The following is a 25,741-nucleotide window of genomic DNA, read 5'->3' as shown; positions in this document are numbered from 1 at the left end:
GTGTGCATTTTTGTAGCATTTCAAAATTCATAAGTAGAAATAATTCCAGGAATATCAAGAAGGCATATGTTTAGTTGTTATCCTAATTCTTGTTGATTGGCTTTTTGGCCTTTTATTGTTTATGATACTTTGCAAAATAGTGTCCTTGGTTTTGTCATCAGAGATTGTGGTGATATGTTCCATGCAGCCTTAGGGACCATGCATAAGAGGTAATTTTGCAAGCTAACACATGATCCACAGACTGCAAGTGTTGTTGCTGAGCCCATCACAGCAACAGAAATAACAACTTGCATTTGTGTAATAAAACATCCCAACACACTTTGGGATCAAAGTTAATCAAACAAAATATGATGCTAAGCTATAGAAGGTGTATTAAGACAGATATCCATCATGAAAGAAAGAGACAGAGGTAGGAAGTTGGAAAAGCTCTTGGATAGTATTCCAAAGTTTGCTGCCTGGACAACTGAATGTGACCCACTGATAGTGGTGTAATTAAGATAGAAGATAAGAGGCTGGAATTGGAGGAAAGAATGAAAATCAGAGTATGAAAGCTGGATGAGGTTACAAAGAAGGTCAGTACCAGAGCCATCGAGGGATTTGAAAACCAAGATAAGAATTTCAAACTCAAAGGTCTATTAAACCTGAAGCGAATGACAATTAGCAAATACAGCGGTAATACGGAAATGAAATTTGTTCTAAAATTGGACAACAGAATTTGGAATAAGCTCAAATTTATACAGTATTGAAATGATCAAGCATTGAGGTAATAAAGAATCTACTTAAGGGTGTCAGCACCATTAGTTATTTTGCCATGAGTAAGGATGAGAACTTCAATATAATATTCAGGATTTGTTCAGCTGTTTTACAACACCTGCGGATCCAGACCATTCTTTGAAGGGATTCTGCCTCCACACCAGTGATCTGGCTATTGTGGCTAAGGTATAATTTGAATCATTTGTAATATAAGTGTCAAAAAGGTGCTTCCAACTTGTATCATCCTCGCAGTTACTGATCCACAAGGTCAATGGCCACATCAACTTGTGGGACTACCAGCTGCCAAGTGCCTAAGGCTCCATCCATTGATCCTCCCACCTCCAGAGACGACACACCATCTTTAATTGGACATGGATCCCGGAAATGGGGTGTTAGTTGGCTGCCTCTTCACAAATCTCCTCCAAAGTACTGCCATTGGCAAAATCCATTGTGACATTAATTATTCATTCTTATAGTGATTTGAAGTTGGCAAACGAAAGGTGATTTTCAACTTTTTCACCAAATGACAGTAAAACCAGTGGGCTGTTTGCAATACCCATCCATATTCGGCATGGGAAGCGTCAACCATTTCCAGATTGACAGGAGTTGGTGAGGGGGGTTGGGGGTGGGGTGGGGGTGTTCATATTGGAATTCATGAGCAGCTGGTATCCAGTGGGTGTTTGCAATACCTATCCATATTCGGCATGGGAAGCGTCAACCATTTCCAGATTGGCAGGAGTTGGTGAGGGGGGTTGGGGGTGGGGTGGGAGTGTTCATATTGGAATCCATGAGCAGCTGGTATCCAGTGGGCCCTCCGTTATATCGTGTTGATGGTCGGAATATGGGCAATGTGAGTGTTCCTATGTGGATCCATCTCAGAGGAGAGGGCATGGCAGACACTTGAAAAGTTTAGGCTCTTTGCATTACACCGAGAAGCTGCAGAGAATTGTGTCAGAAGTGTTCAAACTTATGAACAATTTTGGTACAAGTAATTGAGAGAAAAAATACTTCCACTGCTTGGTAAAACAGTAACTAGAGGACATGATTATAACAGGCCCCTGAAAAGAATAAAGGATGTGATAAGAAAGACTGATTTTTCACAGTAAGGTTGTTAGAACAAGGAGTGTAGCAGCTAAAGTAGCTGAAGCAATGTTAGTAATGGAACATAATCATTTTTATAAGAAGAAAACAACTGGAAAGAAATGAATGCCTTTTGGGGATTGGCAAAGGCTGTGAATGAATAACTTTTACACACAGCAAGCACAGTTGAGATGGGGCAAATAGACTCTGCTGTGAAATGTATGATCACATAATCGGCTAATCATTTATGTCCTGCGAGCAAAGCTCACTCTTTATTTTATTTTACGTTCAGGATCCTTTCATATCAACTACTGATCCCCGAAGGTATGGTAAGTACTTTGATATTAAAGTGAGCAATATAGTGTTGAAATCTTACACCAAGTTGGATTGAAATCTGTGGAAAAGATGAGATTTGTCAGTTCCCATCCGTGTTACTAGCTGAGATATCTCATACTTGTTCAGGTTTTATATTTTGACATTTTCTAAGCAGCACCAGAAAAATGAATTCCATTCCAAAATAGAACTTCTACATTTAGTGCACAATGGACTCAAGCCTTGAGTTTTCTTCACTGGAGAATATACTTGAGAGATTTGTGCCTGAGTATTTTAATTGTGGAGAGTAAGATAAAATCTTTAATTCAAATTAATGTCAAAGGGAAATAGTTACATACAAAGCAACTCAATCATTATCATTCTTATGTCAGTCCGTTCAATCCTTAATTGCTGGTTTAACTCATGGATTATATTTTTCTTTGTAGTAATGCTTATCATCTGTCAATAAATCACAGTGTGAAATGTGGATTTACTAACAAAAGTAGATTTTAGATGATATTCCCTCTCTCCCCAAGGTCGAAGGAGCCCAAAACTAGAGGACACAGGTTTAAGGTGAGAGGGGAAAGATTTAAAAAGGACCTAAGGGGCAACTTTTTCATGCAGAGGGTAGTGCCTGAATGGAATGAGCTGCTAGAGCAGGTGGTGGAGGCTGATACAATTACAACACTTAGAAGGCATCTAGATGAAAGGAAGGGTTTGAAGGGATATGGGCCAAATGCTGGCAAATGGGACTAGACTAATTTACTACACCTGGTCAGCATGGGCGAGTTGGACTGAAGGGTCTGTTTCTGTGCTGTACATCTCTATGATTCTATTAAGTCTTAATGGTGCAAAAATATTTCTGCAGACCAGATAGTTCTACTCCCTTGGTTACTAATGCTGATAATTTATTTTTATGAATCACAATGTGGGAACACACTTATGCTTATTTTGTATCAGTCCCTCATTCCCTTTGCGTAGGTGATCATGAGTGGTACTTTGGACCAACTGCAGTCTGTTGCGAAGGTACTTTTGGAGTGCAGAGGGAGTTTCAGGATTTTGACTCTAAAACCATGTTTGTCCTCATATATTTTTGTAATTTCTATGGAATCATTTCAGAAACATGATGGCTGTTAACCTCTCTCACTTCAGTTAGTACATTAAAAGTCACTGTGTCACCATTTTATAACTCTCAATCCTGTCCTTTCAAGTTACTTCCTACACACCATCAGACTTTTTAAAAATCTTGAATCATATCAGCTGGAAGTATCAAATATTAGAAAAAAGCACGCCTAACCATAGAATAAATATCTGGGATCAGAAAATGTTCAGATAAGAATCAGAGCTCAGGCCATTATCTGGAAGGAGCAGGAAAATCGACGTTTCAGGCAAAAGCTCTTCATCAGGATTTCTGATGCCCGAAATGCCAATTTTCCTGCTCCTTGGATGCTGCCTGACCTGCTGTACTTTTCCAGTACCACTCTAATCTTGACTCTAATCTCCAGCATCTGCAGTACCCACTTCTGCTATTATCTGGAAGATTCCTAAGCAAAGACATAAATGTGTTTATTAAATGCATAAGTGGGAGTGATACTTTTATTTTCTTGAAATGTGGCAATAAACAGAATTATGAATGATTGTGAATAGGCAATAAGTCTGTAATTTAATTGAGTTCTTGAAATGACATGAACCATAAAAGTGAATCTCATATGATTTACGGACATCATCTGGATCTCAAGATTAAATGCTCGTTTTTTACTTTCCATCCTTTTGAAAATTGACTAAATAAGGTATGACACTATCTATTTAAAATTAATTATGAGATAACTGACAGTATTGTGTACTAAATTTTAAATCTGTCTCCAAAGGCTGCACTGCTTTGCGAATGAATTGTGAACAGAGTTAATTAATCACAGAGAATGCTTCTCTCCACCATTATCTTTGACTCTACTGTGGTGGTATAATTGGTTTGTGTGACCAGATGCGCATTCGCAAAACATCCCCTGAAATGGTGCAGACCCATTTTGAAGCAGCCTCCAGAGGCCCTTGAAGGACATATATGTCAGATTGCTCACCACTAATACAGATGGACAGAGCCTGTACCCCACCCATTTGTTCTTGAAAATTGTAAATGGCATCCTACCACTGAAATAGAATGTCCATTTTCTGTGTGTAAGCCACTTTTCATAGCAAGACTGCAAGGTGAAATTTGCAAGCCTGTCTGAAAATCTTATCAAAATGTCATTGAGCATGGACAAGTCTAGTACTTTCAACTGCCTTCTAGTTGAAAAATTCCTTTTAAGACAGGGGTTACATGGACTTATTTCACTCAAAAGGTTGAGAATCTTTGGAACTCTCTTCCCCAGACAGTGGTGGAGGCACAGTGACTGAATATTTTTGAGGCTGAGGTGGATGGATTCTTGCCTAACAAAGGGGTCACAGGTTAATAGGTGTAGGTGGGAATGTGGGGCTAAGACAACAATCAGAGTACTGACGATCTTATTGACAGGTGGAGCAGGTTGAAGGGACTAAATTGCTTATTTCTACTCCTAATTTGTAAGTTCATTTTTTTCCCAAATACTGGTGACTGACAGTTAAAAACCATGCCAGAATGTACTAAAAGTGCCCATGTATCATTAAAGTTTCATAGAATCTAGCAGTGCAAAAGGAGATTATTTGATCCAATAAATTTTTTTGAATACTTCTGAATACTTCTTTGAATGAGTAAGTCATCCATTGTCCATACTCCACATATTTTGAAAAAATCCCACTTTTACAATACCTATTTATTTCTTTTTATAAGTAAATAATTAGCTTGAAGCCTTAGCTACGAAAGGCATTTTTTAATGTTCATGTCCTAATGAACCACTACATTAATAAAATCAGGTTTAGTCCTGTTTCCATTCCAATATGTGATGGAATCTTCAAACATTTATTAGATGGAAACTGAGGCAGAGAGAAAAATCATCAACCTTCCTTGGAAAATTAGAATGTTCCTGTGTGGTATGTGAAGCCATTTGACATCAATTGAAATGACTTTCTTCCTATTTAGATTGGCAGGGTATATAGGAATTCCCGTGTTTGTAATAAATAAGACTGTGACCACTAATGGTGACATTAGTCAGCAATTATTTAATATATTTGTATTACATCCATATTTTTAAGCTCACATTAAAATGGAGTGAAATATGACTAAAGTAAATTAAGCAATGCAGGAAAAAAGGCACACAATTGTAATTTGAACAAGATTAGTTTTCCGAATAATTCTCCCTAATGTGAACTAAAGATTTTGTTTAGTTTATTAAAAAAGAATCTCATGATCCTGTGTTAGGTTTAGTCATACAAGAATGTAAAGTGTACATTGGGATGATCACAATATTCCACGCTGTACCTTGGATTCGTTTGTTCCAACATGTGCTAAAATGTCAAACTGCCTCTCAGTCTGAGTATGTCACATAAAATGAAATTTCCTATTATTTAAAATTCCATCACATCATTCTCATTGTCACAGGCCATTGATCTACGTCTCATAATACCTGAAGAGAAACCCCATGGAAAGCACAACATTCAACACCAGTAATAAATCTTTGCCAGTTATTAGAAGATTTATTTTGTGGCTTACTGTCAGCATTAATAGGATGTATTGAAATGTATTTTTTACCTTAATAAAATCAAATTAAAAATACAAAAGATCCAAGGCTTCTTTCTTTTAACAGTTGGTGTTTATACCTGGGTAGGTAAGTACTTTTCAGATGTGCTTCTTTTTAGATGTGCAGTAGTTGGCATTTTTAGTGTTATTCTTGCATTTTGGGTGCACTTGATTTCAAGGCAAATGGTAGATTAATGACATAAATGCCATAGTATTAGTGCTCCTGTTACAATTACTTTTAAAACTGTGATCACATGCTGCATCTTACTGACACAACATTGGGAAGAGGCTTATCAGCCAATATAAACACATAATAAATAAGTGTGCAATTAAGAACTTTGTTATTCTTCCTTATGCACAATACATTATACAGTTCCACAGTTTGAATTGAATTATTTATTGTTATGTATAGTTTATTATTAAATACAGTGAGAAGTATTGTATAGTGTTACCACTCTTCAGTAAAATACAGAAAAGTAAATCAAGACATAGACTATAAAGGCAGAAAAATGAAAAAATAAAGGAAACGTGTTCAATTTTTACAGTCTTTCTTGTTAAGGATGCTGCCAGGGACCATGGACCTGGTGGCCAGGCACGAGTCCCCATCATTGTGCCAATACCACTGGAACGAAGGTTGCCACTCTTTGGTGCCATCTTACTTCCCTTGCCACTAAGAGTCCTCACTGGACCTTGCCAATGCAGACATCAGCGATGCCACCAATTACTGCGCCGGCCCAAACTTGAATCCGGGCTGCCAGGAGTCTTTTTCAGGCCTAACTTGCAATGCAGCCACTGCCGATGCCACTTAGTCTCATACTGGGCTCAAACTCACCACTGCCACCACCTCCATGAATCTGCAGTGTACACAATTACCAGCAGGAGTCCAAACTTGTCTCTGCCTCAGCTCGTCATTGTAGTAGCTGCCAGGAACTCAAACATTTCTCCGATGCCACGTCCACAAGTCTGTGCTGGGTCCACTTGAGTCCGCGCTGGACCCACTGGTGTCCATGATTGACCCACTGGAGTCCACACTCGGCCCACTGGAATTGGAGCTGGGCACTGGAGTCCACTGAAGTCAGTGATGGGCCCACTGGAACCCACACTGGGCGCACTGATTTTTGCACTGGGGCCACTGACGTCTGCACTGGGGCCTCTGGAGCCCACGCTGGGCACACTGAAGTCTGCACTGGAGCCACTGAAGTCTGCACTGGGGCCACTGGAGTCCACACTGGGCCCATCTGAGTCCACACTGGACTCACTGGAGTCTGCACTGGATGCACTCGAGTCCACACTGTGCTCATTCAAGTCTGCACTAAACTCACTGGAGTCCATGCTGTGCTCACTCCAGTCGACACTGGGCCCACTCCTGTCTGCATTGGAGTTGGGGCTGAGCCCACTGGAGTCTGCACTGGACCCACTGGAGTCTGTGTTGGGCCGACTCAAGTCCGTGCTGGGCCCACTGGAGTCCGCGCTGGTCCCACTCAAATCCGCAATGGGCCCACTGGAGTCCATGCTGGTCACACTCGAGTCCGCGCTGGGCCCATGGAGTCTGTGTTGGGCCCACTCAAATACACGCTGGGCTCACTCAAGTCTGCACAGGGCCCACTGGAGTCTGCACTGAGCCCACTTGAGTCGGAGTTGGGCTCACTGGAGTCCAACTGAGCCCACTCGAGTCTGCGCTGGGCCCATTGGAGTTCACGCTGGGCCCACTGGGGTTCGCACTGGGCCCACTCAAGTCTGTGCTGGGCCCACTCGAGTCTGCACTGGGCCCACTCAAGTCTGTGCTGGGCCCACTCGACTCCACGCTGGGCCCACTGGAGTCCACACTGAGCCCACTGGAGTTCGCGCTGGGCCCACTCAAGTCTGTGCTGGGCCCACTCAATCCACGCTGGGCCCACTGGAGTCCACACTGAGCCAAATGGAGTCCGTGCTGGGCCCACTTGAGTCTGTTGTTGATACCATTGCTGCGACTAAGCTCTTCAACAAGACGTGTGTAAAATTAAAGAAAGAAAAGAGAGAAAAAAGGAAAAGAAATGAAAAGAAAAACAGACAGAGTGGACAAGCCCCGAGCTCACATGTTAGACATGGTTAAATTAATTATGGATTTTTCCCACTTCAAACGTATCAGCTTAATTTCTCATCCAAAGAACAGAGTCTGCGTAGGGCCCACTGGTATCATGCTGGGCCCACTGGAGTCCATGCTGGGTCCACTCGAGTCTGTGCTGGGCCCACTCGAGTCCGCGCTGGCCCAACTGGAGTCCATGCTGGGCCCACTGGAGGCCGTGCTGGGCCCACTGGAGTCTGTGCTGGGTCCACTGGAGTGCGCGTTGTGCCCACTGGAGTTTGCGCTAGGTCCACTGGAGTCAGCACTGGACCAACTGGAGTCCATGTTGGGCCCACTCGAGTCGGCGCTGGGCCCTCTGGAATCAGCGCTGGGTCCCCTGGAGTCCGTGCTGGGCCCACAGGAGTCCGTGCTGGGCCCTCTGGAATCAGCACTGGGCCCACTGGAGTCCACGCTGAGCCCACTGGAGTCCGCGCTTGGCCCAATGGGATCAGCACTGGGCCCACTGGAGTCCGCACTGAGCCCACTGGAGTCTGCACTGGGCCCACTGGAGTTCGTGCTGGCCCCACTGGAGTTCACGCTGGGCCCACTGGAGTATGCGCTGAGCCCACTGGAGCCCACACCGGGCCCACTGTAGTTCACACTGGAGTCTGTGCTGGGCCCAATGGAGTCTGTGCTGGGCCCACTGGAGCCTGCGCTGAGCACACTGGAGTCCATGCTAGGCACACTTGAGTCCACGCTGGACTCTCTGGAATCAGCACTGACCCCACTGACCCCCAGTGGTCCATGCTGGGCCCACTGGAGTCTGCACTGGACCCACTGGAATCTGCACTGGACCCACTGGAGTCCATGCTGGGCCCACTCGAGTCGGCTCTGGGCCTCTGGAATCAGCACTGGGCACACTGGAATCCGTGCTGGGCCCACTGTTGGCCATGCTGGGCCCACTGGAGTCCATGTTGGGCCCACTGGAGTCCGTGCTGGGACCATGTAATCCATGCTGGGCCCACATGAGTTCATGTTGAGCCCTCGCGGGTCCATGCTGGGCCCACTCGAGTCTGCGCTGAGCCCACTCGAGTCCGCTCTGGGCCCACCTGAGGCCATGCTGGGCTCATGGAGTCCGCGCTGGGCTCACTTAAGTCTGCACAGGGCCCACTGGAGTCTGCACTGAGCCCACTTGAGTTGGGGTTGGGTCCACTGGAATCCATGCTGGGCTCATGGAGTCCGCGCTGGGCTCACTTAAGTCTGCACAGGGCCCACTGGAGTCTGCACTGAGCCCACTTGAGTTGGGGTTGGGTCCACTGGAATCCATGCTGGGCCCACTGGAGTCTGCGCTGGGCCCATTGGAGTTCACGCTGGGTACACTGGAGTGCACGCTGGGTCCACTCAAGTCTGTGCTGGGCCCATTCGAGTCTGTGCTGGGCCCACTCAAGTCTGTGCTGGGCCCACTCAAATCCACGCTGGGCCCACTGGAGTCCACACTGAGCCCAATGGAGTCCGTGCTGGGCCCACTTGAGTCTGTTGTTGATACCATTGCTGCGACTAAGCTCTTCAACTAGACGTGTGTAAAATTAAAGAAAGAAAAGAGAGAAAAAAGGAAAAGAAATGAAAAGAAAAACAGACAGAGTGGACAAGCCCTGAGCTCACATGTTAGACATGGTTAAATTAGTTATGGATTTTTCCCACTTCAAACGTATCAGCTTAATTTCTCATCCAAAGAACAGAGTCTGCGCAGGGCCCACTGCTATCATGCTGGGCCCACTGAAGTCCACGCTGGGCCCACTCGAGTCAGCGCTGGGCCCTCTGGAATCAGTGCTAGGTCCACTGGAGTCCGTGCTGGGCCCACTGGAGTCCGCGCTTGGCCCACTGGAATCAGCACTGGGCCTACTGGAGTCCGCACTGAGCCCACTGGAGTCTGCACTGGGCCCACTGGAGTCTGCGCTGAGCCCACTGGAGTCCCCGCTGGGCTCACCGAGGTTCGTGCTGGCCCCACTGGAGTTCATGCTGTGCCCACTGGAGTATGCACTGAGCCCACTGGAGCCCACACCGGGCCCACTGTAGTTCACACTGGAGTCTGTGCTGGGCCCAATGGAGTCTGTGCTGGGCCCACTGGAGTCCATGCTGGGCACACTTGAGTCCACGCTGGACCCTCTGGAATCAGCACTGGCCCCACTGGTGTCCATGCTGGGCCCACTGGAGTCTGCACTGGACCCACTGGAGTCTGCACTGGACCCACTGGAGTCCATGCTGGGCCCACTCGAGTTGGCACGGGGCCCTCTGGAATTAGCGCTGGGCCCACTGGAGTCCATGCTGGGCCCACTCGAGTCGGTTCTGGGCCTCTGGAATCAGCACTGGGCCCACTGGAATCCATGCTGGGCCCACTGTAGGCCATGCTGGGCCCATGGAGTCCATGTTGGGCCCACTGGAGTCCGTGCTGGGACCATGGAATCCATGCTGGGCCCACACGAGTTCATGCTGAGCCCTCGCGGGTCCATGCTGGGCCCACTCGAGTCCGCGCTGAGCCCACTTGAGTCCGCTCTGGGCCCACTTGAGTCCATGCTGGGATCATGGAGTCCGCGCTGGGCTCACTTAAATCTGCACAGGGCCCACTGGAGTCTGCACTGAGCCCACTTGAGGTGGGGTTGGGCCCACTGGAATCCATGCTGGGCCCACTGGAGTTCGCGCTGGGCCCACTGGAGTCCGCACTGAGCCCACTGGAGTCTGCGCTGGGCCCACTGGAGTTCACGCTGGGTACACTGGAGTGCACGCTGGGTCCACTCAAGTCTGTGCTGGGCCCATTCGAGTCTGTGCTGGGCCCACTCAAGTCTGTGCTGGGCCCACTCAAATCCACGCTGGGCCCACTGGAGTCCACACTGAGCCCAATGGAGTCCGTGCTGGGCCCACTTGAGTCTGTTGTTGATACCATTGCTGCGACTAAGCTCTTCAACTAGACGTGTGTAAAATTAAAGAAAGAAAAGAGAGAAAAAAGGAAAAGAAATGAAAAGAAAAACAGACAGAGTGGACAAGCCCTGAGCTCACATGTTAGACATGGTTAAATTAGTTATGGATTTTTCCCACTTCAAACGTATCAGCTTAATTTCTCATCCAAAGAACAGAGTCTGTGCAGGGCCCACTGCTATCATGCTGGGCCCACTGAAGTCCACGCTGGGCCCACTCGAGTCGGCGCTGGGCCCTCTGGAATCAGTGCTAGGCCCACTGGAGTCCGTGCTGGGCCCACTGGAGTTCGCGCTGAGCACACTGGAGTCCGTGCTTGGCCCATTGGAGTCTGCACTGTGCCCACTGGAGTCTGCATGAGCCCACTGGAGTCTGTGCTGGGCCCACCGAGGTTCGCGTTGGCCCCACTGGAGTTCGCACTGGGCCCACTGGCATATGCGCTGAGCCCATTGGAGTCCACGCTGGGCCCACTGGAGTTTGTGCTGGGCCCACTGGAGTCTGCGCTGGGCCCATGGAGTCTGCGCTGGACCCACTGGAGTCTGCGCTGGGCCCATGGAGTCAGTGCTGAGCCCACTGGAGACCATGCTGTGCACACATGAGTCTACGCTGGGCTCTCTGGAATCAGTACTGGGCCCACTGGAGTTCATGCTGGGCCCACTGGAGTCTGCACTGGACCCACTGGAGTCCGCATTGAGCCCACTGAAGTTCGCAGTCGGCCCACTGGGGTCTGCGCTGGGCCCACTCGAGTCTGTGCTGGGCCTACCCAAGTCTGCGCTGGGCCCACTGGAGTCCATGCTGGGCAGACCTCAATTGGGAACTGTCAGTCTCCATAATGTTCCATACCGCAAAGTGGTGCCTGTACCCACAGGCCTTTTAATTAAGAAACACAGCCACTACCAAATAGGCGTATACTACAGTAGCCAAAAATAAAAATACAGACTTCTAATTGTACTAGTTTTATGAAAAATTGTTTAAAAGTTACAAAAGAAAAAAGAATTTTGCTTGGAATTTTTTCTTATAATTTAAATTTGATTCCAATTACATAAATGATCCAAATCATCATGCAGAGCAACAACTTATGATGAAGAAACAGACACTGTAGTTTGCAAAATCTTCTGCTATAAAATCTCTCACATCCCATCTATGCCTCCCATAGGCAGGATTTTATTATTTAATAGTGACACTGCAGTCAAACATGTTCTTTTTAATATATGTTTGTCTGCAGTTTCATTTTAAATAATAAACAGAAGAAATTGTATTGATGGCATTTATAATGATATTATTCATCAAGGAAACTTTCCCCAGTTATTAAAGTTTAAATCATACAGACTTGGAACTTGTTGGAGTAATGCACCTCATGGTGAATGCCATAGATTGGATTGCTTACCTAGCTTTTCAGATCACATTACTTCGCTTTATTTTCTTTATTCATTCATAGGTGAGGGCGTCACTGGCTAGGCAGGATTTATTACCTGTGCCTAATTGCACAGAGGGCAGTTGAGAGTCAACCACATTGCTGTGGGTCTGGAATCACATGTAGCTTGTGCCAAGAGGGATTGGCAGACTTCCTTCCCTAAGGGACATTAGTGAACCAGATGGATTTTTCTTGACAACTGGCAATGGACTTACAGTAGTCATAGAGTCATACTCATAGAGATGTACAGCATGGAAACATACCCAATCTAGTAGATTCTTAATTCCAGATATTTATTGAATTCAAATTGCACACTCTGCCATGGCAGGATTTGAGCCTTGAGCCACAGAACTTTATCTGGATCTCTCAATTAACAGTCCATCGAAAGTACCACGAGGCTATTGACTCCCCTTCCGTCAATTGCTGCAAGTATCAATTGTTAATGCTCAACAGTACATCTGAGATGACCTGAACAATAAGTCCAATGGTTTACCCTTTTACACGTTAAATTTAAGAATAAAGTATGATAAACAGATAATAATATCTATTATTATAAATCATATATAGCTTTCAATATAATTTATATTTTTATCTAGGGATAAGAAGGGGAGACATAGCTTCAGTTCAATGTTGAGCTCTGTAAGTGGTACCAGAATCTCTGAAAAGGTTTTTACATGCATTATAATTAATATTTCTAATTTGTATGTGAATATTTCAGTGCCTTAGAAGTAAGGGTAGATGAGGGAACAAAATAAGTGGACTCTAGCTTGGCAATACTATGTTCTATGACACAGGAAAACAAAAATTATTTATTTTAGAAAGAGAGGCATCCAGGTCAGTGAGTGTGCAAGTTTCTTTCAGAGAGAGAGAAATAGGCTATTCAGAAAGAAACAAAAGGACTGAAACTGCAGCAGTGCATTTAAAGTAATCTCCAAAACAGCCAGGGCAGAAGAACAGAAATTCTGATTGGCCAATGAGAGAAAAGCTTTAAAAACAGAAGACTGTGGAAAATGGGTCTAAGGAACTTGTGTTAAGAAATAAGTGAGCTGCGTTAGCAGTTATGTTTAAAGATATTGGGAAGTGATACTAACTGAAAAAAATTGAGTGAATGCATAAGTTTGCTAAAAGGAAACAAATTACAATGGTGTCCATTTGTGATAATACAATGGCTTTCAGAGGTGTATTATCTCATGTTTATTTTAATGAAGAAAAATTGAGACAGTGGTGATTAGTGGTATGCTCAAAGCTAATAAAATAAACAGCTTGTGAGGACTTAGATTTCTTTTAAAGTTGGAACAATAGAAGCAGTCTGAATGGGTGGGGTCAAGTACGCACAGAACTGGGATATTTAGTTTTAGCTTTTTGTAGTTGCTAGGGTCTTTAAGTTAGATGTGGAAGCTCTTATTCCTCTCTCTCTGTTACAGCTCAAACTGGGCTTCTCTTCCTGCTGTTAGAATAGGATGTGAGACAATTTATTTTGCTGACTTTGCCTTTGCCAAGAGTGTGTTTAAGTGATGTTACTATATTGGAACAATGATCAAAGTTTGTGAAAAGATTTGTAGCTTGGGTGCTCATTGTTGTGGTTCTGTTCGCCGAGCTGGGAATTTGTGTTGCAGACGTTTTGTCCCCTGTCTATGTTTATGTTTAGTTTAGCAATGTTTAGTTTAGCAATGAAAAGGGATAAGTACATGCCACAGGAAAATATTCAGCCTGGAGTCCAGTTACTATTGGTGTGCCACAAGGATCTGTTTTGGGACCACTACTGTTTGTCATTTTTATAAACGATTGAGACACAGGCATAGGTGGATGCGTTAGTAAGTTTGCAGATGACGCTAAAGTCGGTGGAGTAGTGGACAGTGTGGAAGAGTGTTGCAGGTTGCAGGGGGACTTGGATAAACTGCAGAATTGGGCTAAGAGGTGAAGAATGAAGTTCAATGCAGCTAAATGTGAGGTAATTCACTTTGGGAAGAATAACAGGAAGACAGAATACTGGGTCAATGGAAAGTTCTTGGTAGTATGGATGTGCAGAGGGATCTTGGAGTCCATGTACATAGATCCCTGAAAGTTGCCATCCAGATTGATAGTGCTGTTAAGAAGGCGTATGGTGTGTTAGGTTTTATTGGTAAAGGGATTGAGTTCCAGAGCCATAATGTCATGTTGCAACTATACAAAATGCTAGTGCGGCCGCACTTGGAGTATTATGTACAGTTCTGGTCGCCCCATTACAGGAAGGATGTGGAAGCATTGGAGAAAGTGAGAGGACATTTACCAGGATGTTGCCTGGCCTGGAGGGAAGGTCTTATGAGGAAAGGCTGAGAGACTTGGGTCTGTTTTCATTTGAAAGAAGAAGGCTAAGAGGGTATTTGATAGAGACATACAAGATGATCAGAGGATTAGATAGAGTAGACAATGAAAGTCTTTTTCCTAGGATGATGATGTCAGCTTGTATGAGGGGACGTAGCTACAAATTGAGGGGTGATGGATTTAAGACAGACGTCAGAGTCAGGTTCTTTACTCAGAGAGTGGTATGGGCATGGAATGCCTTGCCTGCCAATGTAGTTAACTCAGCCACATTAAACAATCCTTGAATAAGTACATGGATGATGATGGGATAGTGAACGGTGAAGGGCTTAGATTAGTTCTCAGGTTGGTGCAACATCGAGGGCCAAAGGGGGCCTGTTCTGCGCTCTATTGTTCTATATTCTAAGAAACAATTAGAAAGGAAAAAAAAATGAGAAGAGATATTAAGATTGTTTTAATGTGAATACTTTTATAATTTAATGCATATAGAATGATCACACTACAATTTCAATGAATGGCTTGTCCAGATCATGAAGCATTGGTGGGATTTTATGGACCAGCCGTTGTCTCCTTTCCTTGACCAGAAAGTTGAGGAACAGTCATCGTCAACCGGTTATTGGAGCATTGACTAGCTCTTACAAGCAGCTAAACAACCTGTAGTCAAGATAGTTAGTGCTTTGTTTCTGAGTTGGATATCGATTTCATGGTGTTTAAGAGCTAACAAAATAATCCCAAAGTTCATTTTTCCATGATACAGTACTCCTTCTAATATTGGTTTCCTTTCTTAGAGAAGCACACTGCTGACTTTTCTATTTCCAACTCATCACCCTGTGAAAATACAGCAATCAGTTCAAATCACTAGCATCAATTGCCATTTGAAAGGTATAGAAAGATCAGGGACAGACTGCACTGGTTTATTTTTTAAGATTATCTTCAGTTTCTCAAAGGCTGCTTAGCATTCTGCTGACCAAAACACTTCTGCTTGATTCTTTAACAAATTTGTAAAGTCACAGCTATGCACAAATTTCTGATAAAATCTACATATTCCGAATAATCTCATAATTTCTTGTTTGGTTTTCTATCAGAGCTTTCACTTTCACTTCCACTTCCTTGACCTTGACAACATTTTGTTCTTGGCAAAACTGAGTCCTGCAGATGCTGGAGATCAGAGTCAAGATTAGAGTGGTGCTGGGAAAGCACAGCAGGTCAGGCAGCATCCGAGAAATAGGAAAATCGACATTTCCTGCAAAAGCCCTTCATCACGAATGAGGCTGGGAGCCTCGGGGAGTGGAGACTCACTGAGATCCTTGTAGAGACAGGAGGAGAACTTCTTCAATGTTGACATCCTTGGAAGAGAATTCATAGTAAGTTTAAAATCAGCTAGAGGAAAGTGAGTACTGAAGATGCTGGAGATCAGAGTCAAGATTAGAGTGATGTTGGAAAAGCACAGCAGGTCAGGCAGCATCAGAGGAACAGGAAAGTCGATGTTTTGGGTTTGTTCTTGTCCAACCATCTGCAAGTAACTTTTTCATTTGCGATTGGACTTTTGGTTAAATTCATTACTAAATGAGCCAAAAGCATCTGCTTAAATAGGTTTTAGACTTGTCATACATGCTCTTACAAGAGCTACTGCATACTACTGTAACATCCAAATACACTATACAGGTGCAAATCTTAGCTATGCCTTGATTTCTAAGCCTCTGGAATGTAGTTGGAGCATTCTTTGAGCCAAATGAAACAGTTGAACATTTGGTGTAACTAAAGCAGATATTTCTTTAGTCTTTGATATTAATGACATTTGCCAATATCCCTTCATTAGATGGATTTTAGAAAGGAATGAAGTAGTAAGGATATGGAATGCTTTGCCTGCAACGGTAGTAGATTCGCCAACTTTAAGTACATTTAAGTCGTCATTGGACAAGCATATGGATGTACATGGAATAGTGTAGGTTAGATGGGCTTCAGATTGCTATGACAGGTTGGTGCAACATCGAAGGCCAAAGGGCCTGTACTGCGCTGTAATGTTCTATGTTCTATGTTCTACTGCTAACCCTGTCAATGTAGTGTTCCAACTGTGGAATTGGTACTAATCTGTCTGTGTGATGGCATTCACTTTTCTAGTATTTATCCAAAGTATAATTGATCTATCTGGTTAAGGAACCAACAGTATTAGTGAACTCCAGTTGCTTTGACTATGTTAAATCAAATGGTTTCCTAGCATGTACTAAACCTTTGTCTCTACCTGGGCTTGTTCTGGGCTCATTCTGGCCTAATAAGGATATTGTTTTATCAGTTCTGACTGACCCACATCCACATTATGTCTAGCTAATCCAGGATATGTAGGCATATCTCTATGGATTGCCTTATACTTTCTCAGTAGCCTTACAAGAACCTCACATTAACACAGTGTCTTATTGCCCCAATACTTCTGTGTCAGCGAGTCAAGGAGGTTCGCTTCGTGAAATCTCTAACTTTCTTACTTCATTCTTATTATGTCTATCATCTTCCACTATTCCTACCAGCTGACACACTGAGTCATGGAATCAGAGAACTGTACAGCATGGAAACTGACCTTTGGTCCAACTTGTCCGTGCTGGCCAGAGATCCTATTCTGACCTGGTCCCATTTGCCAGCATTTGGCCCACAACCCTATTAAACCCTTCCTAGTCATGTACACATCCAGATGCCTTTTAAATGCTGTAATTGTATCCGCTTCCAACACTTCCCCTGGCAGCTCGTTCCATACATGCACTACCCTCTGTGTGAAAAAGTAACCCCTCAGGTTCTTTTTAAATCTTTTGCCATTCACCTTAAACCTATGCCCTCTAGTTTTGGGCTCCCCTACCCTGGCTGTTCACCCTATCCTTGCCCTTGATGATTTTATAAACCTCTCTAAGGGCACCCCTCAGCTTCCAACGCTCCAGGGAAAAAAGCTCAAGCCAATCTGGTCTCTTTCTTTAACTAAAACACTCCACTCCAGCAACGTCCTTGTAAATCTTTTCTGATCCCTTTCATATTTAATAACATCCTTCTTACAGAAAGGCCACCAGAACTGTCTTCTAAAAGTGGCTTCACTAATATCCTGTACAGCTGCAACATGGCATCCTAACTCCTATATTCAATGCTCTGACCAATGAAGGTAAGTGTGTCAAATGCCTTCTTCACACCCCCATGCCCACCTGTGACTCCACTTTCAAGGAACTATGCACCTGCATCCCTAGGTCTCTTTGTGATACTTGTTCCTCCTTATCCTCTTCCCTACGATAATATCTTTTCAACATGTATAAGTTACATAACCAATTCTTTTCATACAATTGGGAGTATTTATCAGATAAGTCATATTACTAACTCTCCTAATTACCTCTATGGACCATTGAAATTTGCTTTCAGAGGTTCATCTTGCAAAGGCAACAATACCAATACTTCATCATCTGCTTGCAACATTCTAGTTGCCGAATGTTTGTTTCCCCATTCTTTCATTTTTAATTGTAAAATATTTGAATTGTTCTAGTACTACCATATATACTCTTGTGTGTATTTCTAGAAACATGGACACATCATCCAACATTCCCAATTCATCTTTCTGCTTTAAAAACGTCTCCTTAATCAATTTTAACTGAATGTAATCTCATGACCGTAAACCAACTTAAATTGGCTAAATCCTGCAGATCCATTTGGAGAATCTCACATTGCAGATAACAAAAAACCTAACCCTTTATCCCAACCCTGTGGGTAACTCATCTCTTCACTCTCCAAACTCTGACCACCATCTATAAATGTCAAGTCATGAGAGTGATGCAATACTGTAAACACTTGACTGAATGAGTGAAATTCTGATGATACTCAAAATATTCAATGCCATCCGATACAAAGCAGCTCATTTGATCATCATACTATGCACTTTAAACATCCACTCCCTTTGCCATTGGTGCACTGCGTACCATTTGAAAGATGCAATTCCTTTCCAAATCTATGATCTCTCCTAATTAGAAGGTGAAGGGCAGCAGACATAAACAAGTATGACCACCTACCACGAAAAGCTTTCCTCAGCTTTTTGGTATTTTCTAAGTTAGTCACTTGGTAGTGTAGAACTTGTAGTACTGATGAAAAGGGGGCATGTTGAAGGTTTGTATCTTGGCCTCATAAGTATAGATCCAAGAATTCCACATTTCAAGAGGAGCAGCAATTTTTACTGAATTAGAAAAAATGGTGTTGGTTGCTTGGCAGGTTGATTCTGATTGGTTGAGGCATTGCCATTGGAAAATGCAGAAAGAACTATTGTCCCCAAACTTTTGTATAATTTAATAAAGGCACAGCATCTAGATTTGTTCCTTTTCCCTGCAGAGGATAAATCCTTGCATTTGAATAATTTAGCCTTTGACAAAAGTTAATGAATGACACAAGCCTGACTAATAATCTAATATTTGTTGTTAACAATGTCTAAGTACACCTGGGATTGTCGACAAAAGTGTTGTCTAATAATGAAATCACATCAAAACATTCAGTGTAATGTTTTGAGTGTTCCAAGCACAGGCTGGTGAATTTCCAAATCTGGCATCACACCAGCACTGAAATTTATACACCACATTACTCATCCATGTAGTAGGCAGAATGCCTGTTAGTGGAAAATGCCACCATACATAATATTGCGACAGATTGCAGAGTCAAGTAGCTATTTTCATCTGTTGTTCAAATGCTTGTTGCCTTATCCTTTGAGGTAGACTAGACAATTTACAGGTCTGAATATGGCAACCATAGTCACCTTTCTGAGAATGTGCAACAATGATTTGAACATCCCATAAGATAGCTTTGATGCACCCAACTTTGGTGTGAAGCTTATATGGTGCTCAGGTTTTTATCCTTATAAAACTCAGAACTTAATGTCTAACATTAGATGCAATTCCACAATTGAACAGCACTTGCACAACATGGTTGAGTATGCTAATAATTATGCATCAACAAATTTAGGTTAATTAGTCAGACTTGCAAAGTGGCTCATGTGCATTTACAAGAAGATACATATATTCACATTCAGGGTGTTTTTGCAAGGAAAGGAAAAATTTCCAAGCATTGTGCGTATTTAAAAATTAAGCAAAAACACAGAGGACAACAGTTCCCTGGTGCATTCTGCATGGCAACAGTTCAACCAGTCAGCATTGACTTGCTGACAACTGAGCATCTTTATCTTATGCCATATAAATTATTGCTTCATTTAAGATTTGGTATTCTTAGAACTGCCGTGATGAGTGCAAGCAGTACCCATTTTCTTAAAACCACCACCAGCAATAAATTTCTTTTGATTATTCTCCTTCCCATTAACCATGCCAGGAGAAATCTCCCAGAATTCTTATTTGGCTGCAGGATGTGTTTCTTTGACTACAGAATGCTCCTGCTTGTATTCGTAATGGCCCTTGTGGAAGTAGTGGTGAACATCCTTCTGGAACTGTTGTATTTCCATGTGGTGTAGGTACACATGCAGTGCTGTTAGGGAGAAATTTACAGGATTTTAGTCCAACAAAAGTGAAGGAATGATAAGTCCAAGTCAAGATGGTTCTTTATTTGGAGAGTAACTTGCATGAGATGGTGTTCACATGCATCTGCAGCACTTGATCTTCAAAGTGATAAATGTCCCAGGTTTGGAAGATGCTATTGAAAGAGCCTTGGTAAGTTGCTGTAGAGCATCTTGTAGATGGTATGGACTGTTACCGGTGCATTGGTCATGTTGAAGATGTTTGATGGAGTGCCAATCAAGTGGGTGTTTTATCCTGGATGGTATTGAGTGTCATGCATGTTTTGGAGATATATTCACCCAGTCATGAGGTGAGTGACCTGTTGCATAATTCCCAGCCTCGTGTTTGTTATTTTCACTAAATAACATTTAAATGGCTGTTCCAGTTCAGTTTCTGGTCAATGTTCACCTCCAGAGTGTTGATATTGTGGGATTTAATAATGCTAATATCATTGAATGCCAATGGTCAGTAGTTCGATTCTGCCTTGTTAGTGATGATCGTTGACTGGCATATCTGTGGCATGCATGTGTGTTGTCGAGGTCTTGCTACATTTGGACACAGAGTGCATCGATGACTGAGATTTACAAATGGTGTTGAATATTATGCAAGCATCAGAGAACATCCCCACGCCTGCTCTTATGAGAAAGAAGGTCATTGATGAAGTAGCTGAAGTTTGTTGGGCCTTGGACCCTACCCTAAGAAATGTGTGCAGTAATGTCCTGGAGTTGTGATAATTGACTTCCAACAACCGAAACCATGTTCCTTTGTGATAGACTTTGCTCTGACCAGCAAAGAGCTTCCCTCCAATTACCATTGACTCTAGTTCTGCTAGGGCTCTTCTATAGGGAAGCCTGTGCCATCTTCCTAATGGCAGTATAAAATAGATTCAATCAGTAAAGATTCTATCTAGCTATCCTTGACCCCATATCTCTTTCATCTTGGAAATAAATGGACCATTTAAAGCACAAATGTTTATGGCCTAGTAACAAAAACACATTTCTGGAATTTTACAAGATTAGGAGTCGATTCTAAATTTCAAATTCTAAAACCACTGCCATTATTTTACAAAGGTAGATTCTTGTGCATTCTCAGTAAAATAATCCGAGGCTTCCTTTGATCTCTAACCATCAAACAGCCCATCTTTACTGTCAGGTAAACATCAAAGTAGGTGTTATGATCCCTTCATTTGGCCTCTAATTATAGCAACTTTCCCAAAATATAACCTTAGGAACCTCATAACTGTAACTACATTAGCTAGATTTTTAGAATACTAAGCCAGCAATCACATCACATTTCAACTTTTATCTTTTCCACACTTGATTCACACAATCATTCATCATAATACATATACCTCACCAATAATTCCAGTTGTCCTCATCGGCATCCTTTCAATAGCAGTAATGTATTTTTGTTGCACTGTTTTCAGTCCAGTAGAAGAACTGCATACAGTATTCTGAATGTAATCACACTAATGATTATTGAAAGTTAACAAGAGTTAAAATCCTTAGCAAATTATGAACAACAGCTTGCTGACGGTATAATGAATTAATCTTTACAATCTGCAAAATACTTATTGTCAATGATTACAATTATTGTCATGTTTTCCAGCAGAGCATTTAGATAATTTTACATTTAATGATAAGACAAATGTCTTCCTCTTCTTAGGCCATCCCCCTGATCAAGGATGATTTGCTTCAGAGAGTCCATTCCATTACCTACAGACTTAGTTACAGGCTCAAGATAGAGGGTAGAATCTCTCCAGCCACTAAACAGAATGAGTATTGGTGAGCCAGTGGAAAAATATGGCGAGATTGGCAAAAACAAAATTCTTGATATCAAGACAAAGAAATCCAATTCTCTCACTGTATGGGGATCTTGCTAATGGGTGGCAAAAGGCATCCTTGCATGCATTAGCTTACCATTATTACTTAATGTCAGCTATGATTTGGAGATGCCGGTGTTGGACTGGGGTGTACAAAGTTAAAAATCACAGAACACCAGGTTATAGTCCAACAGCTTTAATTGGAAGCACACTAGCTTTCGAAGCGTCACTCCTTCATCAGGTTGTAGTGGAAGGCTCAATCCTAACACACAGAATTTATAGCAAAAATTTAGTGTGATGTAACTAAAATTATACATTGAAAAATTGATTGTCTGTTAAGCCTTTCATCTGTTAGAATACCATGACAGTTTCACTTCTTTCATGTGTAAATCACAAAATCTTTTTTTTAAAAAGTTGCATTCTCAGGTTAACTGTTAACAATGGTGACAGCTTGACAATATGTTGAAGGTGTTAGCCCCCTGTGTTCTCTGTCTATGCCATGATGTTTAGATTGATTCTAATATAAAAAGTGAGATAACGGAGTTTTACATAAATTCATGCAGTTTTTGAGCAAAGTACAATGTAACCCTGCAAGTACAAACTCACCCCAAAAAATATATGTGTGCATATGGGTCTCTGTCTGTCTGTGTGTGTCTGTTTAGGTTGGGGGTTGTGAGTGTGAGAAAGTGTATCTGTGTGTGTGTGTAGTGAGTGCAAAGTGTCTTAAGTCTGTGAGGGGGTGCATGTGTGAGTGTGGGAGTGTGTGTGTCTGTAAGGGTGTGTGTGGGTGTCTGTGTGCGCGTCTATGTGTATGTGTGTCCGTGTGTATGTGTGTATAGGAGTGCCTGTGTGTGTGTGTAGGAGTATCTGTGTGTGTGTATAGTGCAGTGGTAGTCACCTGTAATGTGACATGAACCCAAGGTCCCGGTTGAGGCCCTCCCTATGGGCAGCAATTGAACACACCTTCTGTCCACAGACCTTGGCATTACACATGTAAAAGCCTCACCGTCCTCTAATAGCACATCTGCAATTATAATTCAGTTCTGCCCTTCAATGCTGCACCATGGAGCAGAACAGCAACTTACATTGTAACATTGCAGGCAGGGACAGGAAGACATCAAATGGATTGGATCAAGCTGGACCTCACAGTCTTCACTTGCTATCTTAGCACTCACTCCTTTATGTTGACTTGGACACACAGCATTTCTGCTTTACCTTGCTTTATCCAGCCTATTGGCACTTTGCCCATCCAGAGCCAGCAGCCTGACAGTTTTTCTGTCTTGTCTGCTGTTTAGTGCAAACACAAAACCAGAAAGCTTTTTGTGGTTGTCAGCAGTGACCAGTTGAGGAGGTGGACACCTTGCAATGTGGCGCTAATGCCATGCGAACTCACAGCAGCAGAATGTGTGCCAGCAGTCTACATGACAAACACAATGCATTTGCATCAATCAAAAGGCATGTCTCAACATCTAAGGAAAGTGGTTTTCAGTCAGGCTAAGGGAGACAGTCTCTTTTATGAGATACAGTTAACTCTGTGGTCAAGTGCAACCAATCCGAGGAATCACGATAAGTCAGTTATAGTACCAGAAGTACGGTTATCAGTCAGTGGTCTTATCAATCATCATTTGGGCTGTCCATCTGAGTTAGTCAGGGATGTAGGCCACAGTCAGATCTAGGAGTCAGCTCAATTAAAGTCAAGATGAGTTATTGGAGGCCACAGGTGTTTGGGATGTCTATTTTGAGGACTGGAGACAACATGACGTGATGTAAAGGGAAAAATCGTTGTGAAATATGCGAGCAGGAAATTATAGCACAGGGAGCAACATCAACGGTCACCACCACTCTCGCTTCAAAGGGGTAAAATGCAGCATGGTGATTGGAATCATTAAGCTTTAAGTCAGGACTCAGGGGTAATGCTGTGAGATGATGTCTTAATTTAAAAAGGTGTGTGGAAATGTGTGGAAGCTCAGTACTGATGGCTAAACAGGGACTGGCAAGGAAGGGAGGAGCTTGGAGGTTGGATTTCTAGGCTGTGCCTACAGCTTACTGCACTAAGAGCAAGCTGCATTGCTGTCCATACTTGTGAGGTCATGAATACACAAGGGAAATGGAAAATGACTGATATGACACCCAGAGTGTTCAGTTTGTTTTTTTGTTCGAGCAAATGGACTGTAATTGTGAGCAAGGTGAGGCTCTTCAAGGGGCAATCACATTAATCAGGCACACAACAGTGCAGCTTGAAAGCATCTGTATTCATAGCACCCTGCTTGTGAAAGGTATGGATTGACCAATTATGTAGGGCACAAATCATAGTCACAAGCAATCTTGACCATATGACTACAAATTGACCATAGACATTTCTGTGAAGCAAAGTAACCACAGGCAACTAAAAAGTGGCAAATGAAGGTCACCACTTACAAAGACTCCCTGAGGTTTCATAGGTTGCACAGGGCACAGAATTAATTCCTCTCACTTTGAACTTTAAATATTCACCAAATGTGCTTCTATGCAGTGCTGTTTTTCTTTGGTAATGTGCTGGGGGAGACAAGTGATCATGCAACACTTACAATCTGCTACTGTAATCTGTAATCTGCATGACTTGCACTGTATTCATTGGAATAAGATCCCTCTGTCAAAGCTTTGTGTAGACTCATTCTATGGCCCTACTGGTCGAAGTCCTCCATGCCCGACAGAGGAGTATTCTAAACTATCAAGGGCTGGATGTCTTACAAGGATGGTTACTGGGATACAAAGATTACCCTCTGCAACCGTGATTGATTAAAATCTGGTACAGATATGATGTTGCTCCTTCCATTTGGTTCTGGCTGTCACTCTGTTCTTCCTGAGCACCTCTCTATTCTTGGCCAGCAGGGCAGTGGGCCCTTTCATGAATGGACCATAAGCAGCACTGAATACACAAAAGAATCATTCACATCATGGTTGGCAGCTAATTGCAGGTTGGCCTGTGCTTTCCCCACCCATCATCTGCTCTCTATGTCTCAGATACTTTTGTTGGACATCAGGCTTCACCAATCCATAAAACTGCATTCTAGGACTCAACTTGGGCTACACTTTCAAATTCAGGAATGTCTTGTGCTTTTGGCTAGTAACTCCTGGATCTCCTGCCCATTCTCCGCAAACCAGTCTTGGTGTCTCCTGGTTGATTGACTGAGCATCACTGGCAGGTGCTGACTATAGCAGCCTTGAAACAACCCAGATGCTATGCACACACTTTGTCTCTGGGTCACTGCTAGTTGTCAGGTTGGCAATGTGGTGCTGCCTACTCATTTTCTTGTAATTCTTTCACAAGTTGTGAATGTTGAAAACATTAAAATTTAAACAGATGTTTGATGACAAATGAGTCAAAGGTTGGGAAGTTTTGGTGGAGGGCAGAATTAAAAATATGTGCAGCCCGACTTCAAGTTAAATCCGAGGTTTGAGCACGGCCTGTCTTTCAGTTCCTGGTGAGAAAATTGGGGTTTGGGTTTGAGCGGACAAGGAGTGAGGGTCAAAGGGTGGGAGTGCTTTCGAAATTTACAGGGGATCTTTAAAGGAGTTTCCATTCCTCTATTCCCTGACACCAGCCTGCAACTTAAAGTTGCCAGGCTACACACTAGTGTGGGCTCCCCTTACACTGGCAAAATACCAGTAAAGGTTGTATGACATGTATAAGCACTCACAGGAATGAAGGTGACCTGGTATTCCAGCGTTTCCCCCATTATAAAATGGGAGACAGGATAGAATATTTGGGAAAACAGTGGGCAGGCTACAGGCTGCATTTTAAGTCAACCTCCCACCTTCAAATATGCTGGTGAGGGCTGTAAAATCGAGCTCATCAGGTTAAGGTACAACCTGATCAGCCATGTTTTTATTGAGTGGCAGAGAA

At 43.2% G+C, this 25,741-nt stretch overlaps 1 long non-coding RNA gene across 2 annotated transcripts in view; it reads left to right on the top strand.

Annotated features, from left to right (window-relative positions):
* LOC122554219 (uncharacterized) overlaps nucleotides 1-25,741 on the top strand; it is a 103,814-nt gene that overhangs the window by 11,024 nt on the left and 67,049 nt on the right. Inside the window, exon 4 of one of the 2 annotated variants that reach the window (XR_015758121.1) lies at nucleotides 2,126-2,162. The exons of the other annotated variant lie outside the window; for it this stretch is intronic. This is a non-coding gene — a long non-coding RNA (uncharacterized LOC122554219). The remainder of the gene's footprint in view (nucleotides 1-2,125; nucleotides 2,163-25,741) is intronic. 2 annotated transcript variants of the gene reach the window in all.

The sequence above is a fragment of the Chiloscyllium plagiosum genome, unplaced genomic scaffold (genome assembly GCF_037043375.1).
Source record: "Chiloscyllium plagiosum isolate Xiang-an unplaced genomic scaffold, Cpla_swu_hap1 HiC_scaffold_9, whole genome shotgun sequence".
NCBI lineage: Eukaryota > Metazoa > Chordata > Chondrichthyes > Orectolobiformes > Hemiscylliidae > Chiloscyllium > Chiloscyllium plagiosum.
Note: the sequence above shows the minus strand (reverse complement) of the source record. Positions and strands in the feature narration are given on the sequence as shown.